We start from the raw sequence: 20781 nt of genomic DNA on the forward strand, positions 1-20781 counted from the left end.
AACTGGATTTCTTATTGAACTGGTGCCTTCTCTATAATGATTTTTAAATCAAAAGGAGTGATTGTCTTTGATGAAGAAAAGCCTGTATAGTTTTTTCCTATAATAGTTTTTAAGAGATGAATTAGTCAGATAATCAGAGCCTGGCTGCTTGGGGCCTAAGTAAGAGGAATGGTCAGATGGCAGGTGTCAGGGTAGGTCAGTTGTCATCAGCAATTATTACCTGAAAATCGGCAATTTTCCTATGACAAGGAAGTCAGGATGATACCCTTGAAAGAGTGGTTCCATGTCTGCTGCCATTCCTATGACCTTGGGCAAATCGTATCACTCCTAAGAAGCTATAGTTTTCTATTTATAAAATGAGGCATTTCTTGTAAATGATTTCTAGGATCTCTTCCAGCTCTATAATTCCATGGTTCCTTGAATACAAAAGTGATAATACAACAAAATCAAGTGCCAGGAACAACAATGGAGGCCAAATGAGCTAGCCTGAGAATACTAATGCAATGAACTTAAAATGGGCCTGAAAAGCAAAGAAAAATATGCTGTGGCCTGAGAATGGATAAATTAAAAGATGAGGGAAATACTGATTCAGACAGAACAACGTATAATTGGCAAGGGGGATATTTCATCATAATCTCTTCTAGCTTTTGATCTTTGTACTTTACTGTCCCACGGTTGGAACCCAACAAATCTCATGGGTTGCATTTGAAGGTGAGCTACTGACATGCTGCTAAAGAGGAAGTATTAATATTACAGAGTGACAAATGCGGGAACAATGACATGTCCAAATAGGGTAATTAGAAAAAAAGCATGACGGGGTCCAAGTTACTCTGGACAGTAATGAGGCATGTACTAAGCAGAGAAAAGTCAGGAAAGATAATTTTCAGAACATGAAGCAAATATTGCAGCTCTTTCCCTATAGAGAAAGATGGGAGGTACTAGGGAAAATAACAGAACACATGAATTACATGATATCTTCATGGTACTCATGGCAATGGCAATGTGGCCCAGAAGTGTTGTGGTGTTTGTGTGTGTTTACTGAGTGAGATGGCATCTCCATTAACAAGAATCTTCCTACCACCTCACACAACTCATTCCATTTTAAGTTGAATCTGGTTTTTAGTTGTTTCTTCTATGGGCTAAGACACAAATTTCTGTAGCACTGAATCATTGGTCCTTGTTTTATTTCCAGGACTATAGAGGCTAAAACTCTGAGTCTGTTTAACTTTGAAGACAGCTTGTGTGCACCTCTGGCATCTCTTTTCTTCATTTGTAACTTCTGTTTCCCCTTAATGGTCTAATACCCACAGGTTTCGCCCTCCTTTCCTCAGAAGTTTTGTTACCTACACCTGGCTTTCTATAGCAGTCCTAGATCTCCTTATTTCTGTCTCCATGTCTGCCCCAGGTTCTCTGCTGAGGTTGCATTTCCTTGTTTGGTTCTTTCATCACATAAATTTATACATCCTGACATATGCAGGTTTCAGCCTGTGAATCATGTAGGTAAGGTCCACATCTCCATCTGCAGGGAAAGCACTATAGTGTAGTTGCTGAGATCTAAGTGCTATCTCCATCATTTCCAGATTGAAAATATGGGTTGCCCACAGCTTTCTTCTTGAAAAGTTCATGGACTTGCAGCTCTGGTACCACCAAGCAATTGCTGACAGTCCCATTAAACGCATTTTTTTTTTTTGCAGTACGCGGGTCTCTCACTGTTGTGGCCTCTCCCGTTGCGGAGCACAGGCTCCGGACGCGCAGGCTCAGCGGCCATGGCTCACGGGCCCAGCCGCTCCGCGGCATGTGGGATCTTCCCGGACCGGGGCACGAACCCACGTCCCCTACATCGGCAGGCGGACTCTCAACCACTGCACCACGAGGGAAGCCCCTAAACACATTCTTTAACACTTCCACAGATTAATTTGCCTGTATTACCTCATTACAGCAACCACATCATATATCTGGTACAGCATTAGACTCTGGGAAGAAAACTCAGAATGCCTTATTAAAGGCAAATTTGTCAATATATTATTCAATATATTAAACAGTTTAGTATAGTAGGATGACCATGGATTTGGAATCATGAACTGAGTTCAAGTTGTAGCTACCACTGACTCTTTAGTGACCTTTGGCTTTGGGAGGATTGAATCAGATCATAATGTTAAAATGTCTGGTAAATTCTATGATACCTGGTAGTTGCACAGTAATTGTTACTACCTTTATTCCTTTTCCTGGGAACCAGTCCTATGTTGCATTTCCTGACACTCCTTAGAAATCTCAAAGCAATGCATCTTCATATCTTCATTTGAAATAGGATTTCCTAGCTAAGAAAAATATCCTGTTATCCAGGACAACTGCCTTTCCTTAACAGTGCATTTTCTTAAGTGTGATTACTGACTCTGGATCACTGGAGTGATTTTTCTTCTTTGGGCATGTACTCAGTCTGACTACCCCACTGCACACACCATCAGCTCTTGCACTTAATCATCTGTGTCACTCTCATGACTTTGAATTAACTGCAGTGGAATAAACAGAAGGTTGTTTGGCATGTGGCTGCGGCTGAGTGAGCATTTCTAATGGGGGCTGAGCTAGGGCTGCTGAACTTTCAAAGTTCTTGTAAACTGAAGAAAGAAAGCAAATGCCAGTTTTTGATAATGTTGAAAATCTGGAGGAAGGCCAAAAAAAGAAAAAGTAAAAGAGGTTTTGGTTTTTAATTAGTATTTTTAATATGGTCAAAAAGGATTTGTTGTTTCATACATCTAGTGTCTTATATCTTTTTTTTTCTTTTTTTTCTTTTTTTTTTTTTTTTTGGCGGTATGCAGGCCTCTCACTGTTGGGGCCCCTCCCGCTGCGGAGCACAGGCTCCAGACGCGCAGGCTCAGCAACCATGGCTCACGGGCCCAGCTGCTCAGTGGCATGTGGGATCTTTCTGGACCGGGGCACGAACCCGTGTCCCCCGCATCGGCAAGCGGACTCTCAACCACTGCGCCACCAGGGAAGCCCTAGTGTCTTATATCTTGTATTGTGGTAACTTACAAGCACTTTGTTTAATAAGGCTAAATGGTCAGCATTGCTAACACAGATTAAACATAACCAAAAATAAGGTGGGTGATCTGACATAAACAAAAATTGAACTAATATCCAGCGTGATCTGAGACTTGTAGAATGTAGCAAAAAAAAAAGCACTTAATTCACCTCTCATAAGTTACTGGACTCTATTCTAGCTCTTCTCTGCCAGATGGAAAAGTGTGGTGGTTGAAACAGAGACTCTAGAACCAGGTTCATTCTGTTCAAATCCTGGCCTGACCACTCATCTTTGTATGACTTTGGGCAAGTTATGCAATCTCTGTGTCTCAGTTGCCTCATCTATAAAATGATACAACCTACTTCATACAGTGGTAGTGAGAATTCAATGTAATAATATGTGTAACATAAAACTGAATAAGCACTACACTATTAAAATACCTAAGCTCAGAAGGGATCATTAGCTTCCATTCCACGACTGAACTACAATAATTGCTGGGCTGTTCTTTCTTATTTCTATTAATGTAACCAATATCATTGATAATTTAGAAAGTTCAAGCACTCTTCCAGGTGAACGGAGGCAAATAATTCTAGCAAAGTCCACGTGTTCAGCACTCAGAATCTGTCTCCTTGTTAATTCCACATGTTGGTCTTAATTTTACATGTGGAAACATATGGAATAAATTTCCTCCCTTTTCTGCATGGCTGTATCCCTTTAATGTGAGGACAGTTCTAACTCTTCAGGCTTTGCTGATTAAACAGGTGCAATTCTTTCAACTACTCCTGATATGCTAGATGTTTTCCAGCTGTGTTCCTGGAACTCTTTAAGGAGTCACGAGTGGAAAGCATGAACTTTAACCGAGGCAACACTGAGGCTCGAATCTTGTTTTTGGCAGTCCTCCAAGTTTTACCTGCTTTCACTCTTAACCTTCTTGCTCCTGCTCTAGAATTAGCTTTCTCACTTTGTACCTTTAATAGGACTTTAGCTCATGTCTGTTCTCTGGTTCTTTCTGCACCTGCTTGCTTTTATACCATCTTGCTGCTGGGACCCTACTCAGACAGGACCCCAACTGTCCTAATTAGGTCCAACCCAGTTCACAAACTAATGGGTTTTAGATCCTGTAAATTTTCATTTTTTGTAAATGCTTTTAGTTGTCCTAAAGCCCCTGACCTCTGAGCTAAACTCTCTCATAATAAGCAAGGGAACAGAATTAATGGGTCTTATGTTAGTGAATCCAACAGGCACTTGATTGTAAGATACACCAATATTTTATGTAACACACACACAGAGTGTGGTCAAGTAAATCATGACACGATGCTTTCTTATCACTTAGAATTTTTATTTATACTTACTGAAGGAGCTCTTTTAGACTTATTTAGCAACAGACTTTTTAGTCCCATGTCACTCTTGTGCATAAATAACCATCAAGACCCATCGTGTCTCAAAAGTTTATTTTTAAACTGTTCATGATTAAATATCCATAAGGTGATTAAAGGGTCAACATACTAGGTTGGTTAGGTAGAGCTCCTGGACTTCTACATTTATCTAGGCCTTCAAAAGCTCAGAGATCATTGTTTCGGTGTTCTCTGTATGCATGGTAACATCTGAGAAACATCTTATTTTGAGGCAGAAGTGGATTTATTTGTAGCTAATGAATCTTAGGATTCAGGGCTCCTCGCTAGCGTAAGTCCCTTCCTATTTCTGTATAGACTATGTTATCACAGAATTTTGTCATATGAAAAGATCAAAAAATACGTAGTCACAAAATCTAGGGAAACATGAAGTCACGCCAAGCATCTAATTAATAAAAATATTACATTTTGGGGGATTATTGTATTTGCCAGCTTTAAAAAATTTGTAATTTTTCATGATTTATTTTCTCTTTCTTAATCTTCACTGTCATACCTTATTTTTATTCATAATTTTGTATTTGTTTTTTCCTAGAGTGGGGGTCTGTAAATTGCATAAATCTACGGACCAGTAATACCTGGATTAGCCCCATTTAAGTATAACTTTTAAGTTTAAATCTGATGGCAGCTCTAGGCCATTGGTAATACACACGCCATCACAGTGATATGCTTTTTTATGACCCATCCTTCAATTTTATGTGTGTAGCTCCTTTAACACTGATGGAATTATTTTGAGGCATGTTGAAGTACACCATGATTTCATTAGCATTTCCTACTTGACTAAGCCCCAGTGTTTTTTCCTTAATTGAATTACATGTTGTTGGAAGTTAAGAAGTTTCTGTTCAAAGTTAGCTGGAAATTGCTGATGAATTGATGTTCTGCCCAGTGTATGAATTGGTTATACCAGCCTCTCATTGTTTTAAAATCCTTTTACGTATTCCCAGAGATTTGGGTGTTTTTCTCCTGCCTTTAGTTGATATGTTTTATTGATATATGATAGTAAATCATTTTAAATTTTGTACTTTTAATCATTTCAAGCTTATAGAAAAGTGGCAAAAATTGTGTGAAGAATTCTTGTATACTTTTCCCCAGATGCCCAAATATTTTACCACATTGATTTCTCATTCTCTAACTCCCTATGTTTATACATAGTTTTTCTCAACCATTCATGAGTAAGTTAGAGATATGATGTCCCATTACACCTTAATGCTTCAGTATGTATTTTCTAAAAACAGGAACACTATAAATAACCATAGTATAACCATGGAAACCAGGAAATTCACAATGGTACAAGTAACATGCAATCCATTGCCAATTATCCCATTAATATCCTTTTTAAGGTCTAGGATCCAATCGAGAATGATGTATTTACTTGTCATATCTCTTTAGTCTCTTTTGAGCTGGACCATTTCCTCAGGTTTTTCTTTTTATGACTGATATATTTGATGAGTCCAAATCAGTTACTCTGTAGATTATCCTTCAATTTGGGTTTGTCTCATGTTTTCTCATCACGGAATGATGCTGTGTTCTTCTCATTGCGTTATTTCAGGTGACACATGATTTCTGGTGTTGTTAATCTTACCACTTGGCTAATAACCTGTTTTCCAAGCTTCTCGACTATGAAGTGGATAACTACATATTAAGCATGTATGTGTGTTTTGTGGGAGTATACTTAGAGATTATGCAAATATCTTGTTCATTATCAAACTTTTAGCTACTAGTTTTAGCTTCCATTGAATGCTGGTGGACTGCTTTTTGTAAAGTTTCATTGAAACACAACCATGTCTAGTTTTTATGTAATGTCTGTAGTTACTTATTTGCTACAACAGCAGAATTTAGTATTTGTGACAGAGACAAAATATCCCCCAAAGCTTAAATTATTTACTCTATGACCTTTTATGGAAAAACTTGCTGACCTTGCTCTTATGAGCATGGTAATCTAGATTTTAACGAGTGTGTAAATATTTAAAAACATGGCTGCAGTATATGGTTTTTCATTGAACCTAGTCTATACTTGATAACTTACATATCTTTTCAGCTTTATAGCCTATTTTGTCCTTTTACATTGTATTTTGTAATAAAACTATGAGATTTATAAAAGCAGATGAGATTAATGTATCTTTGAAATACCAGCTGTATAAACTGTACAGAGTGGTATGCTAACATGGATTTTTAATAGATACTCTTTCATATTATGATTTGTTGTAAAACTTCACAATTTTGAGTAGAAAGAACCCTGATAATAATGTTGAGCTTGATTCTGACTCCCTCGTCTTCCAATGTCTTCAAATAATGCTGTCAGACTAGCCTTCCTAAAGGACAGCTTTGGGTTTCTCATCCCTGGTTAGAAAAGCATAAAGCATTTCAGACTCTCCCCATACCCTAATTATCAGGAGCAACATTTCTGAGGCTGGCACTGAAGAGCCATCATGAACTGGGCCTAACCTAGGCTGAAGACGGGAAGAGGGGAAGACAGAGGTGGTCTTAGAAATTAGAGGTCTTTTCCAACAACATGGTCCACTTCTAGCCACACCTTTCTTAATGCTTTAGATAGCTCAAACGATCGACCCTTACCATAAGTAACTCATATTTAGATTTCTCTTCAGCTCTCTCTCTCACACACACACCCATCACATACCTAGCTTGTAGCCTGTGTTGGTACAATCCCTTGATCTGTCCTTTAAAACTGTCTCCATGGATCCAAATCTTATCTGCTTCAGTTTAAATTCTCTCTTTAAGAAAGCTGCTCTTCCTGCCATGCGTTGGAAGTCATCTTTCCCACCTTTGGACACACTTTATACTTTCTCTGTACTTCCCCTATGGAACTTATTTTCTATCTCGACTTATAATTCACTGTGCACATAATTTATCCTGCCACTATTTTATAAAATGGGAGAGGATAAGATTTATATCTGATCTCCCTTTGTAGTACAGTGTTTCCCCCTTAATAGATCCTCAATAAGCAGTGACTGAGGGACTCACAGGTCTGTCAGTGTGTCCACCCTCACCAGAACACCTGATTGTGAGTAGTGTAGCCGAGTACACAGGATCTCTTGGGACCTATGAGCTCCACTTGCTGTAAGGAAAGAGGCTAATCTGAGAGGTTCTGGGCCACTTTGCAGTCCTATTCCTTGTTACTCCACCTCTAAAAGCACATATCGAGAGCACTGTGAGGTGTAGGAGTTGATGTCTCCATCACAGGTCACTAACTATGTTACCAAGCCGAAGTTTGTACTGCTCACTGCATGACAAACCAAAAATGGAGACAAGTTATTAGGGCAAGGAATAGGGACTTTATTTGGAAAGCCAGCAGACCAAGAGGATGGCAGAATCATGCCCAAGAACCATTTTGCCTGAGTTAGAACCCAGGCTTCTTTTATACTAAAAGGGGAGGGAGTAAAGTCAAAAATTTCCTGGTTCCAATCTGCCTCCAGAAGGGAGGTGTTAATTTCTTCCTCCCTGCAGTCATTCACAGGTGGATCTGGTCAGGATGTTTCATGTGAGCTAAACAAAGATATTTTAGCATAATGCTCATTACCTGGGAGGCAGGGTGCCCAGAGATGGGCCATTATGTATAATTTAAGATTATTAGGCAACATCCCTTTAGTGATTAACCTGTAATAGAATACAAAGTTTCTTCCCTATTACAACTCCTCACTTTCAATCTCCATTCCACAGTCTTGTGGGGAAAGGACAAAGACCACTCTGGCTACTTCACGCTGAAAGCGGGGGGTGGGCAATGAATATTCTTTAGAATCTTTAGTCAGTAGTAACATTTTTTTAATCTACAACTATTTGAACCTGATGAAACCACTTAGCACATTGTCGTCTAATTTACAATTGAAATTGGGGTTGTTTCCAATTCCCAATACATATACTAAATTCCTGTGCCATTTGGATAAAATTAAAAATAGGTTGACCCTTCACTAGCTACAATAAAATTACCATTTACTTCAGTTGGATAGGCAGACCTGTTCGAGGCAAACTCATGAGCAGAGGTTGGTATAGTGTCCAAAGTTTCAACACAATTGGCAACTGCTCGGTCTTTTAGAGCATTTATAGATCCTCCCTCCTGGGCAGATACCTGGAATGGCCTATGATACAATATTTTAAAGGGGCTTAATTTAAGCCTGCTTCTGGGAGCCACTATTATCCATGGCAGGGCAACTGGAATGGTCTTGTTCCAAGTTAAATTAGTCTCGACATATTTCAGAGATGTTCCTTTATAATGTATGATTGATTCATTTTCTTGGTTTTACCCATCGATTGTGGTCTCCAGGACGAATGTAGTTTCAATGCTTTAATCCAAATCAGGGGATAAGTTCCTTAACCACCTCAGATTTTCTGCCCAGGTAGGATATGCTTCCACCCATCCTGAAAAAGTATCAACACTAGTATCTACAAACACTAGCAGGTTATCTAAAATTTCCTGCAGCTTGAGGCATTTAAGTCTTTTTTCCAGTCCTCGGTGGGGCAAGTTCCCCTGTGTCGAGTCCTCATCTGGGGAAGTCTGACAGCAGTCTGAATTATTTTAAGCGCGAGTCATGCAATTCTGAGTGACTTGCTGGATGGCCTTTTGTAGGTTAGGCCCCGTTATAGAAATTTTTGAATCCATTGTAAAGTGGCACCTCTCCCATAATTGGCATTATTATGAGTGTGCTGCAGCATGCTGTCGAGGAGCACCCCAGGAATCAAAACAATTGTGCATTACATTTTCAGTGAGGTGTGATCCAAGTGAAGCCCCACTCTTTTTGGCCCTCTTTGTCCTCTTCTGAATACACTGGCTGGTATTTGGACCAGTCAATCTGTGGGAGAAGTGATACCCTTGCCTCAGAGGATACTGTTTTAGATTAGGTGTCCCAGTATACTTTTTTAATGGGATTCATATCGGCCGTATGTTTTTGGCCTTCCCTGGGGTGCAGCTGGCACACATTTCCGGTCTTACCTTTTCACAGACCCAAGGAGGTGGGGAGAAGGGGAAGAGCTCTCCCCTTCTGGGGTTTTTACAAGTGCCATTTGTAGGCCTAAAGCGTGTTCTGGGGGGGAATCTGATATCAAGCTGTTCTGGTGAAAAACTTCAGGGTGAGGTCTATCAGAAAGTTAATCAGCTCATTCCCCACTGTCAATTTTACGTGGGGCTCCTGTGGAGAAATTGGAATTCATGGCTCACGGGCCCAGCCGCTCTGCGGCATGTGGGATCCTCCCGGACCGGGGCACGAACCCGTGTCTCCTGCATCGGCAGGCGGACTCTCAACCACTGCGCCACCAGGGAAGCCCAGTTCTTGTCTTTTTATTGTTTTTCTTATGTTTTAGCCTAGGGCAATCTGTTTTCCAATGTTCTTCCTCCTTACAGTAAGCACATTGCTCTTTCCCCAATCGTGGCTTACCTTCCTTCGGTTACTCCCCTTGCGAGAATCCAATGCTGCTGCCAGAAAAGTGGCATTTCATTTTGCTTCTTCTTTCTTCTGTCATTGTCCCCTGTTGAACACTTTAAAAGCAACATCTACCAACTGAGAAGGGTTCATTCCAAATGCACCGTCTAATTTTTCAACTTTCTCCTGATATCTGAGGCACTTTGCCCTCCCAAAAGTTAAATATTTTCAGGGACCTCAAGATCTGCATTAAGATGACATCCATAGGCCTGATAAATCCTTTCCAAAAATTCAGTTTTTTTTTTTTTTTTTTTTTTTTTTGGCTGAGTTTCTTGAATTTTTTTCAAACTCCTTTGCTTTGTTTCCTCTTTTCAAAGCCCTACTGAGATGCACCAGTAAATACTGCTGTAACAAGGTCATTCCTCTCTCACTGGGGTCCCAGTTTGGTTCAACTATGGGTGCTGCCAAGTGGGCTTCAGGTGTAGGGGATCCTCCGTATAAGGAGGGTTGTGATCTTTCCAAATAAATAAGTCTGAGAAATCCAGCTGGCTGATCATTTGCATTTAGCCCCATATGAGATAACAGCAGTGGAAATTACCCTGGCCTGGGAGTGGCTCCTGGCCCAAATTGGGAGTCCTGTCGGGTCTTAGATGGTGATACTGGACCAAGTCCCTATACCCCAGAAACTAACGCAGGACTTTCTAATTGATCTCTAGAAAGAGGGGAAGTCCTTAGTCCCAGTGTCAGGAATTGGGGCTGGATAGGAAAGGAAGGGGTAGATATATTGGCATAACAGCCAGCTCAGCTGGGACAGCCAGCTCAGCTGGAGGAGTTAAGGTTTGAAGCAACATATCTTCTCTCATTCCTCTCCTTTTCTTATTTTCCCAGATGTAACGGCACAAATGCTTGCTTGCATATAAAGGATTTCATCATTCTTTCCCGCTTCATCACAAAATAGCTACAGAATCATTCAAAAGCCACTGTAAAACCATGAATATCAATTGATCATCTCTAACCATTAAAAAGAAGCCTTTTAGCTTTGGCATCGACCAACTGGGATTACAATGCAATTGAAAAGAAAATTGGTTACTGCTGTGACATACAATTTAAGATAATTATGACTGATATCATTTACCAGGATATATCAGAATTTTAGGAGTTCCATATAATTTCTAGAGTGTGTATATTAATAATGTTTACACATATGATACAAGTTTGTTTGTTTGTTGCGGTACGCGGGCCCCTCCCGTTGCGGAGCACAGGCTCCGGACGCGCAGGCTCAGCGGCCGTGGCTCACGGGCCCAGCAGCTCTGCGGCATGTGGGATCTTCCCGGACCGGGGCACGAACCGGTGTCCCCTGCATCGGCAGGCAGACTTTCAACCACTGCGCCACCAGGGAAGCCCTGACACAAGTTTTTAATCACCATTTATTTGACAATGCTTCCCACATAATTTAACATACCAAATAAGCCTAATTACTTTAATATTCCTGATATGGAGAGAAAACAAATAATTTGAGGTGTTCCAGGGACCCTTTGGAAAACCTCAAAGTTAGCTAGAGGTCAAATGAACTTCATTTAGAATTTGATCTTTGGGAAGTCTGTCAAAAATATCAAAAAGTTTTAACCAGTGATAATAAAAGACCTCAATGGCAAATACAGATCACGTGAAGAAACTCAAAATTTATTACCAAAAGCACTTTAATATTTTAAGAAAACTTTGTCCTCTTAGAGAACCAAATTCAGGTTGTATACCATTTTACCTTTAAAAGTCATTTTCTTAATTAACTTTAATCTTAGCCAATCCTGACCATGCACAAAACTTTCAGTTTTCCTTCTCCACAAACTTTCCATAATTTTCTGTATCCATATTATCTGTCCCACACTTTCTTTTCCATTCAGAGACAACCGATTCTAGGACAAAACCACGATTTTCCCTTTAACAAAATGCATTTTCATTCTTCATACCTTCTTTGATGAAAACACACAGCCTACATCTTTGCATACTGATATGTTTCCCTTATAATTCTTAACCTTAAAACCTTAATCTCTAGTGAAAACCAAGAAGCAAGTAATTGTAAACTGTCTGTCATACCAGCATTTCCTAATTGACAAATTTATGCTTTAGTCTTCCTCTTCTTAGGAGAGGAAGATAGGTAAACTTAGACCTGCCCAGCAATTAGCATTCTAATATTTTATCATATTTGAGATGACCCAGGTACTCAACGAATTCTCTTCAACTAACAGTTTCAAGTTATGAAAACCTGGAGAGACTATTTTACATAGACATTGCTAGAACATAACTATTCCCAAAACATAACTATTCCTATAGAGTTTACCTAAAACTCTAACCGCATTTATCTCTATTTTATTTACTTAAAAGCTTTCTCATATTGTTGTTTTCCTTGCTGATAAACTTAGTAACGGAAATAATAAGGTCTTATTTGATTTCTAGCAAACCTAGATACTTCTATTGTATTATACTTAATGTTGATGACTCTAAAGATGTGTATTAATCAGACCAATAAGCTTAAGCTAACTTTAATACCAGATATTAATCAATTACTGAATATTTCCCAGACCATGTGAACTCAAAATTCATTCCGGCCAGTCTTGTATTTGAGTATTTATATAAGCACTTAATTTCCTTTAAGTTAATTAAATAAAGCTCTTTTACAAATTAATTTTGACAATGCCACACATGTACAAACACATAAACAGGGACCTCACAGTTGTCATTCCAAAATTTCAACCATCAATCAGCTACAACAATGTAAAACCCATCAGTTGCTAAAGAGGTTGGATTCAAAGCATGTTTCTGACAGACAGGACAAATCAAGGTCACTGTCTAGATGGCTACACCATTCATACTAATGTTTATGGAAAAGATACGTCTATATCTTTTTGTCGCTTGTGGCGATTTTAGGAACTAAGTGGAACATTTCTCTTCTTCCTGGGAATGTCCTATTCTTGGACAAGAACAGACAAGGTTTTTGTTTGTTTGTTTGTTTTTTTCCTGTTCCTTTCCTCCATTTGATATCAGTAAAAGTTTTAAATATCACAAAGCTGATTTGGCTGTAAATGGAGAGAGTACCGAATGAAATGAAACAAAAAACCCATAGGAAAAACAGAAAATCCTAAATAAACGCTCAAGTTTAGACTTGGGGTTTTACATATACCAACCACACAGTTCATAAACGATATCATTAACACTGCAAGGGTAGCCGTACGTGGTGCACAGGGTCCCGGGATAACCCTGCTAAACCCCTTGTGGAGATCCTAACAGGTACTGTGGTCACACATCGTTACAATAAAATATCATCTCCCTCTCATCCATGGGTTCATAGCTGTAATCAGATCACTTATTCAAAAATGCACCTCAGGGACTTCCCTGGTGGTCCAGTGGGTAGGACTCCGTGCTCCCACTGCAGGGGGCCCGGGTTTGATCCCTGGTCGGGGAACTAGATCCCACATGCATGCCGCAACTAAGAAGACCGCGTGCTGCCACTAAAAGATCCCGCATGCCGCAACTAAGACCCGGCACAGCCTAAATAAATAAATAAATATTTAAAAAAAAAAAAAATGCACCTCAGAGAACTTTCTTTAGGGATAGTTGAAACATTCCCCATTTTTAAAGACAGAAATTCAAGAAAACAAAACACAAACTGCATACACAATCTCAAATATCCAAAGAAACAAACCGATTCACAAGTCAGGTAAAAGTCCAACAACTCTCTCCTCTCTCCAGAGGGTACCGCACCCAAATACAAAACAAATTGGCTTATTCCAGAGAAAAAGCTCCAGATGGAGAGGAAATACAACTATTTCCTCTCTCCAACAGGGTACCTCAAACAAACTGGCTTATTCTGGAGAAAAAGCCCCAATTGGAGAAGAATAAAGTTTCAAGCTGTACATACTGGAGTGACTTACCCTACTGTATAGCGCTGTCAGCTCCCAAATGCTGATTCCCTGCTCCTACTGCCAAGCGCTGGGGCAGCCGGTGCTGCTTCGGGGAATTTTGAAGGGAAGATGTCCCAGGACAAGTGGCCCCAGCAGCTGCTAGGGCTTGACGTGAACGGGCAGCCATGAGCAGCAAGGCTCCTGGTGGGTTGTGCCTAAATTTGTTATCGCGTCTAAGCTCAAACTGCTCGCTGCACAACAGGCCAATAAATTGAGAGAGGAGCTGTCGGGGGAAGGAATAGTGACTTTACTCAGAAAGCCAGCAGACCAAGAAGATGGTAGAGTCGTCCCCACAAAGAACCATCTTGCCTGAGTTAGAATTTAGGCTTCTTTTACACTAAAAGGGGAGGGAGTAAAGTCAAGCATTTCCTGGTTCCGGTCAGCCTCCGGAGGGGATTTGTTAATTTCTTCTTTCTTGCAGCCATTCACAGGTGGGCCTGGTTAGGATGTTTCACATGAGATAAACAAAGGTACTTTAACTTAATTCTCATTACCTGGGAGGCAGGGTTCCCAGGGATGGGCAACTATGTATAATTTAAGCTTATAGGCAATATCCCTTTAGTGATTAACTTGGAATACAAAGGTTCTTCCCTTTTCCTTCACCTTGGATTCCTGAAGGAGAAGGCAGGATGAGGTCAGTCTGAGTATTACTGATTCCTTCTGTTCAGAGTTCTTGAACAAGTTCTTTGCCTTGATAAGTTGTTCTTCCCACTGCTATCAACAGTGCCTTAATCTGATTTTTTCCAGGTGTAAAGAGATAGGAACAGGAAAAAAAATGCATTGTAGGTCACGGGATGATGATCAATGCAAAGTAGCAAAAAGAAGAGACAAACTTCAGTGTGGGGAGACCTAGGTTCCAATCCCAAATCTGCCAGTCACTGTTAATGTTAAGTAACATATGTTACTTAACATTATGTTAAGTAACATATAACTCTGCCTGAGATCCAATTTTCTAAGCTGTAGAATGAGAATAATAACAGCTACCTTATGTGGTAGGTGTTAATTAATGTGCAACACCTGGTATAGGTGTTCAGAAACTTGTTAAATGGAACCTTGGAGAAACTGGACAAAAGGACTTTTTAAGGGGTCATGTTGATTATGAATATACTAATGAAAGATGCTGCATCCATAATTGAATAAATTACTTTAAAATTATTAAATAAAAATAATTTTAATGTGAAAAAATACATTTAAATGGAAGCTGGAAGGTATGCGATATAAAGCACTAGTGAAGGAATGCTCAACTAGAGAAAGACAACTTCTACATTGGAGAGGAAATTAGGTAACAAGAATGGGTATTGACTGACGCAGGTAAGATTGCAGGTGGGATGGCAAAAAGTCGAGGTCATTTCCACCACGTGACTTTGTTTTTAAAGATTATTTATTTATTTATTTATTTTTGGCTGCACTGGGTCTTAGCTGTGGCCCGCGAGATCTTTGTTGAGGCATGCACGATTTTTCGTTGCAGCACGCAGGCTTCTCTCTAGTTGTGGAGCACAGACTCCAGGGCGCCTGGGCTCCAGAGCACGTGGGCTCTGTGGTTTGCAGCACGTGGGCTCTAGTTGAGCCGCGCAGGCTTAGTTGCCCCCAGGCATGTGGGATCTTAGTTTCCTGGCCAGGGATCGAACCTGAGTCCCCTGCACTGCAAGGCAGATCCTTTACCACTGGACCACCTGAGAAGTCCCTACTTTGTGACTTTTATATTCTCCATCAAGTAAAAGGCATGGTCATCTGGCAATGAGGCAGGATAGGGTTTAGGAGGATGATTTGATATAGACTACAGAAAGTTAAATAAAATTTGATATGGGTTAATTCAATATTAGGCTACTACCATATGAGAAAATTGGAAAGATTTTGAGGCAAGGTAGCAAAAGTTTTGGCAAGATAGTGATTCAAGTGTTGGGATATGGAGTCTAGATTGAATAAGGAAAGATGTGAAGATTGGAGTAGTCATTGCAAGGGAGAAGAGGATTGGAAGGCTTGTGAGGAATAAGAGCAGAGGAAGTGGGAATAACTGGGAGAACCAGGAGAGGAGATTATGACTGGACAATAGTGTGTCTGAATGGAAGATTTCAAGAACAGAGTGACAAGGGACTAAAGGTTCAGGATGTGCCTGTGGGAGTGGGTAGCTGGAGTTGGGTGGAGGAGAAGGCCATGCAGATGGTGAGACAAAGAAACTGATTTGGAAGCCTTGACTATGTGGCACAAAAGTCTTCTTGAGCAATGGCAGTACTTTAGCATGATAAAAAGAGAGTTAACTAAGTACCAATTCTTAAGGAAATATTGAATATTGGGTGTGGTGACCCCAGGAGGTATTTGTAGATGAAAGGAAAGGACTACTTACACAGGTCAAGAGTCAACACGCTTCTCCACCCCACCCACCTGCAAACAATTGTACTTACATTGTCTGATTGACTTTAGAATCTTGGTCGGAGCCAGCCATCACATCACTCTGCCAATGGCCTCTGTTAAGAGAATAGATGTTTCCACGCACCCCAGATCCTAGTTGGTAAATTACTATCTTTTCCTTCCTGGCTCTTGTGCCTGAGGCAATGGCTGATTGGTGTCTGATTTCTTCTTCCTACCCCTTGTAACCAATATTGTATTTAATTCTATTGTCCACTGGCAGCTGCTCAGGTTTAACTAGAAATCCCAGTGACTTGTAACTGTTTGATTCTAGTAAACAAAAAAAGCCCCAGAACAAGAACAAAACTATGGAAGAACACAGACTCCAATAAATCTTCTAGCAATGGAGAGGAAGATGTGTCAGTATTTACTGAAGGCAGAAAATATGCCCCAGCAGGTGCATAATTAGTTTTTTGAATGATGCCTGGGTCTCACTCATTCCTGCCCAGACTACTCAGGATTGCCTCTTCATTAGCTTGCGATATTATATATATATATTTGCATGAAGGTCATTTTGAATGTAATGGCCAGAAAAGTCAAATGGAAAAATCTGAAAAAGCCCCCACTCATGCAGTTGTTAACATAATAAAGTTTCAAATTGGATATCAAATAGCCCTTCCATGTTTTGTTTCTTAAAATGGTATTGTCTTGTGGGAAGCTGTGTGTATATTTTCTTAAGATGACTCTGTCCCACCTTGAATATCTCTTTTCAGCAGTGACTATCCTTAAAGATAGAAAGAAATGCTCAGAGTGTGCGGTAATGGTTCTGAGAGCACTCAGGGGACTCACGCTCACTGAGCACTACACAAGGGACTAATGATTTAAATGCAGTCTGTCCACCAAGTGCTCTGCTTATGATAATCCGTAGAGAACTAACTTCACCTAATCTGTGGCATCCCATGCATCGATCTGAAGGACTGATTATCATCCTCTCCATCGCCAGAAGGCATTCAAGTGTCTTTGGGGCAGTGCATACAGTTTGAAAAGGGATAACCACTATTAAAATGTCATTTTTGATGGATTAAAAACTATGATTCTGTTATTTTTATAATAAAAACTTCCGAGAGAAAAGTTCAACAGGGTCCATTCGGCTGGCAAGGCCACATCAACACGACTGTTTTATTTATGTGTCAGCGATTTTCATGAGGTGCTGTAATACAGTTTTTACTACAATGTTGGACAGACAGTATTCACTAAAATCAGCACATAGGCATACAAATACCGTTAATTCAATCCACATGGCTGGGGAATGACCCAAGTCTAATGAAGTACACCATTCTAATAGGGAATAGTAGGCTGCAGGTCAAAGAAGGACATGTTGATGGCATCCCTCCACCTGCCTGAGCTCTGGGGCATGTCTTATTGCTCGTCTACCTTTTCTGAATTGGACATGCTCAATCACCTTTCTGTGTCCTAACCCTGACTTATTAAACCGTACAAACTTCAGAAGTGTTTCCTTCAACAAAAATTGATGTAAATTTCTTTTTTTTTTTTTTTCTGCGGTACGCGGGCCTCTCACTGCTGTGGCCTCTCCCGTTGCGGAGCACAGGCTCCGGACGCGCAGGCTCAGCGGCCATGGCTCATGGGCCCAGCCGCTCCGCGGCATGTGGGATCCTCCCCGACCGGGGCACGAACCCGCGTCCCCAGCATCGGCAGGCAGACTCTCAACCACTGTGCCACCAGGGAAGACCAAGAGGTAATTTCTTACCAAAGTTTTCAAGGAACATTTGGGACCCCTGGAGTGAGCAAATGCTGCATTAAAGTGTTTTTTTAATAAGGATGACAAATAGATCCTTTGTGTACCAGTATACTCTGGTTATTAAATACCTGGTTAGTAATAGCCAATTAGAGTAAATAGAGATTTGAAATTTTAAAAAAACTCATTTTAAGTGAAAACCATTGATCTCTTTAGAGGCTAAAAACTCAGATGACAAGGAGGGCCACACAGTAACATAAATGAATGAAGCAAATTGGGTAAGGACTGTGGTGAACTGGAGAGCTCTAAAAGAGGCAGCTACTCCTCACCTCCAGACTCCTGTTAGCAGAGAAAATGTGGGCCATACATTTCCACCGTATTTTTTCTCAAGAAAAGATGGACAAAAGTTGGACATCTGAATTTTTTTTTTACATCTTTATTGGAGTATAATTGCTTTACAATGGTGTGTTAGTTTCTGCTTTATAACAAAGTGAATCAGTTATACATATACATATGTTCCCATATGTCTTCCCTCTTGCGTCTCCCTCCCTCCCACCCTCCCCATCCCACCCCTCCAGGCTGTCACAAAGCACGGAGCCAATATCCCTGTGCCATGCGGCTGCTTCCCACTAGCTATCTACCTTACGTTTGGTAGTGTATATATGTCCATGCCTCTCTCTCACTTTGTCACAGCTTACCCTTCCCCCTCCCCATATCCTCAAGTCCATTCTCTAGTAGGTCTGTGTCTTTATTCCCGTCTTAACCCTAGGTTCTTCATGACATTTTTTTCCCTTAAATTCCATATATATGTGTTAGCATACGGTATTTGTCTTTCTCTTTCTTACTTCACTCTGTATGACAGACTCTAGGTCTATCCACCTCATTACAAATAACAACCCAATCCAAAAATGAGCAGAAGACCTAAATAGACATTTCTCCAAAGAAGATATACAGACTGCCAACAAACACATGAAAGAATGCTCAACATCACTAATCATTAGAGAAATGCAAATCAAAACTACAATGAGGTATCGCCTCACACCAGTCAGAATGGCCATCATCAAAAAATCTAGAAACAATAAATGCTGGGGAGGGTGTGGAGAAAAGGGAACCCTCTTGCACTGTTGATGGGAATGTAAATTGATACAGCCACTGTGGAGAACAGTATGGAGGTTCCTTATAAAACTACAAATAGAACTACCATATGACCCAGCAATCCCACTACTGGGCATATACCCTCAGAAAACCATAATTCAAAAAGAGTCATGTACCAAAATGTTCATTGCAGCTCTATTTACAATAGCCCGGAGATGGAAACAACCTAAGTGTCCATCATCGGATGAATGGATAAAGAAGATGTGGCACATATATACAATGGAATATTACTCAGCCATAAAAAGAAATGAAACTGAATTTTTAATATGAGAAAATAAATTTAATTATTTGCAGACTAACTAGGATATTGTTGAAGTCTAACCTCAGCCTGGGATTCCCAGTTTGTGTCTTCTGATTTAGGGGTGAGCAAAATGGCTGAGCAGGAAAGGGTAAATTAGAAGATGCTTGTCCAAAAATAGGTGGATGTTGAAAGAGGAGATATTTGCTCTTTTCAGTCAATATGTTTCATAACTGATGGGGAACTATATTAGGGCTTATGACTGAATTATCCAAAGACCTCAAAGTATCAATAAACTGGATTGTCACTCTATCTAGACTTCATCATACATCATTGTCCTTCCAGCTCTCTTCCTAAGAAAGGGAAATTTTTGCTACAGGAGTTTATATATTTCTCAAAGTCCATTTTCATAAATATCTGAAATGATTATGATGCTGCATTACATTTATTTTTTATATTTTGAACTTGGTAATTTATCTGATAGAACATAATTTTCATAAAGGTACCTCTCTGAGCCTTGAAAATATTTTAGTTCTTTTTGTCCCTTAAAACTACTAAAGTACATTTGGTTATCAATTTATTTAATCTTTTAATTTTTTCCAAACTTCATTTATTCCATGCGATTTTTGTGCTAGGCAATATGCTAGGTGCTGAGAATACCACAGTGAAAAAACATGGTCTCAGTTTCTCAGATGCTTATGATCTAAAGAGAGAGTTAGACTTAAGTCTGACTTTTAGGTGAAAAAGTATGATTTTCGGAGAGAGGCAGAACAGACAATAATGATATAATTTTCCCTCAGTGATGCATACCCATGATTCTTTACCAGATAAGTATATACTTTGAAAAATCCAAAGATCACACTAAAAAAACAAAAAGTTATTCTTTCCTCTTCCCCACAGAACAAAGTTCTATTGAAATAATATGTGCAGAGATGGTTAATAAATTTATTTTTAAGATAGCCAATTAAATATATTACCTTGAAGATAAGGACTCTCCTCATCTTCTCAGACTCAGTCTTTAGAACTTTCTCTTCTCTCTTCCCTGTTTCCCTCATTGCCTTGGGCATTCATCTATCTCATTGTCTTAAATGCCCTACATTTATCTACATTTATGATAATGTTTAATTGACCCCATCTAAGACAGTTACAAACAGAAGCTTAATGCGTGGTTGATCAGTTTGTTTTCTTTTTCAAGAAGAGCTATTTCAAGATGAAAAGACTGAGACTGAACTGAGAAGTCTGAATTTCTGAGGAGATATTTTAGTTGCCCTTCTAATCACGCCACACAGATAGAAATTCCCTGATCACATCTAGATTACAATAATATGGCAGCCACCTCATTCATTACCCTAGCAGTTAAGTACACAGCCTCAGAGAGTAACTTTGAGGAATTATTTAGTGGCAAATTGTCATTGTCTTGTGAATGAGTTTCAGTAGAGACTCAGTTTATCACTTACTTGGGAACACCATAAAATTATTTATCTTCCATGTAATTCTAGGAAGACTTCTGAAATCCTGAGGTACCAG

At 39.8% G+C, this 20781-nt stretch overlaps 1 pseudogene; it reads right to left on the minus strand.

The window, feature by feature from the left end:
* Positions 1 to 20781, minus strand: part of LOC115863122 (uncharacterized) — a 102391-nt pseudogene that overhangs the window by 73209 nt on the left and 8401 nt on the right.

This window comes from Globicephala melas, chromosome 1 (assembly GCF_963455315.2).
Source record: "Globicephala melas chromosome 1, mGloMel1.2, whole genome shotgun sequence".
In the NCBI taxonomy this organism is placed as follows: domain Eukaryota; kingdom Metazoa; phylum Chordata; class Mammalia; order Artiodactyla; family Delphinidae; genus Globicephala; species Globicephala melas.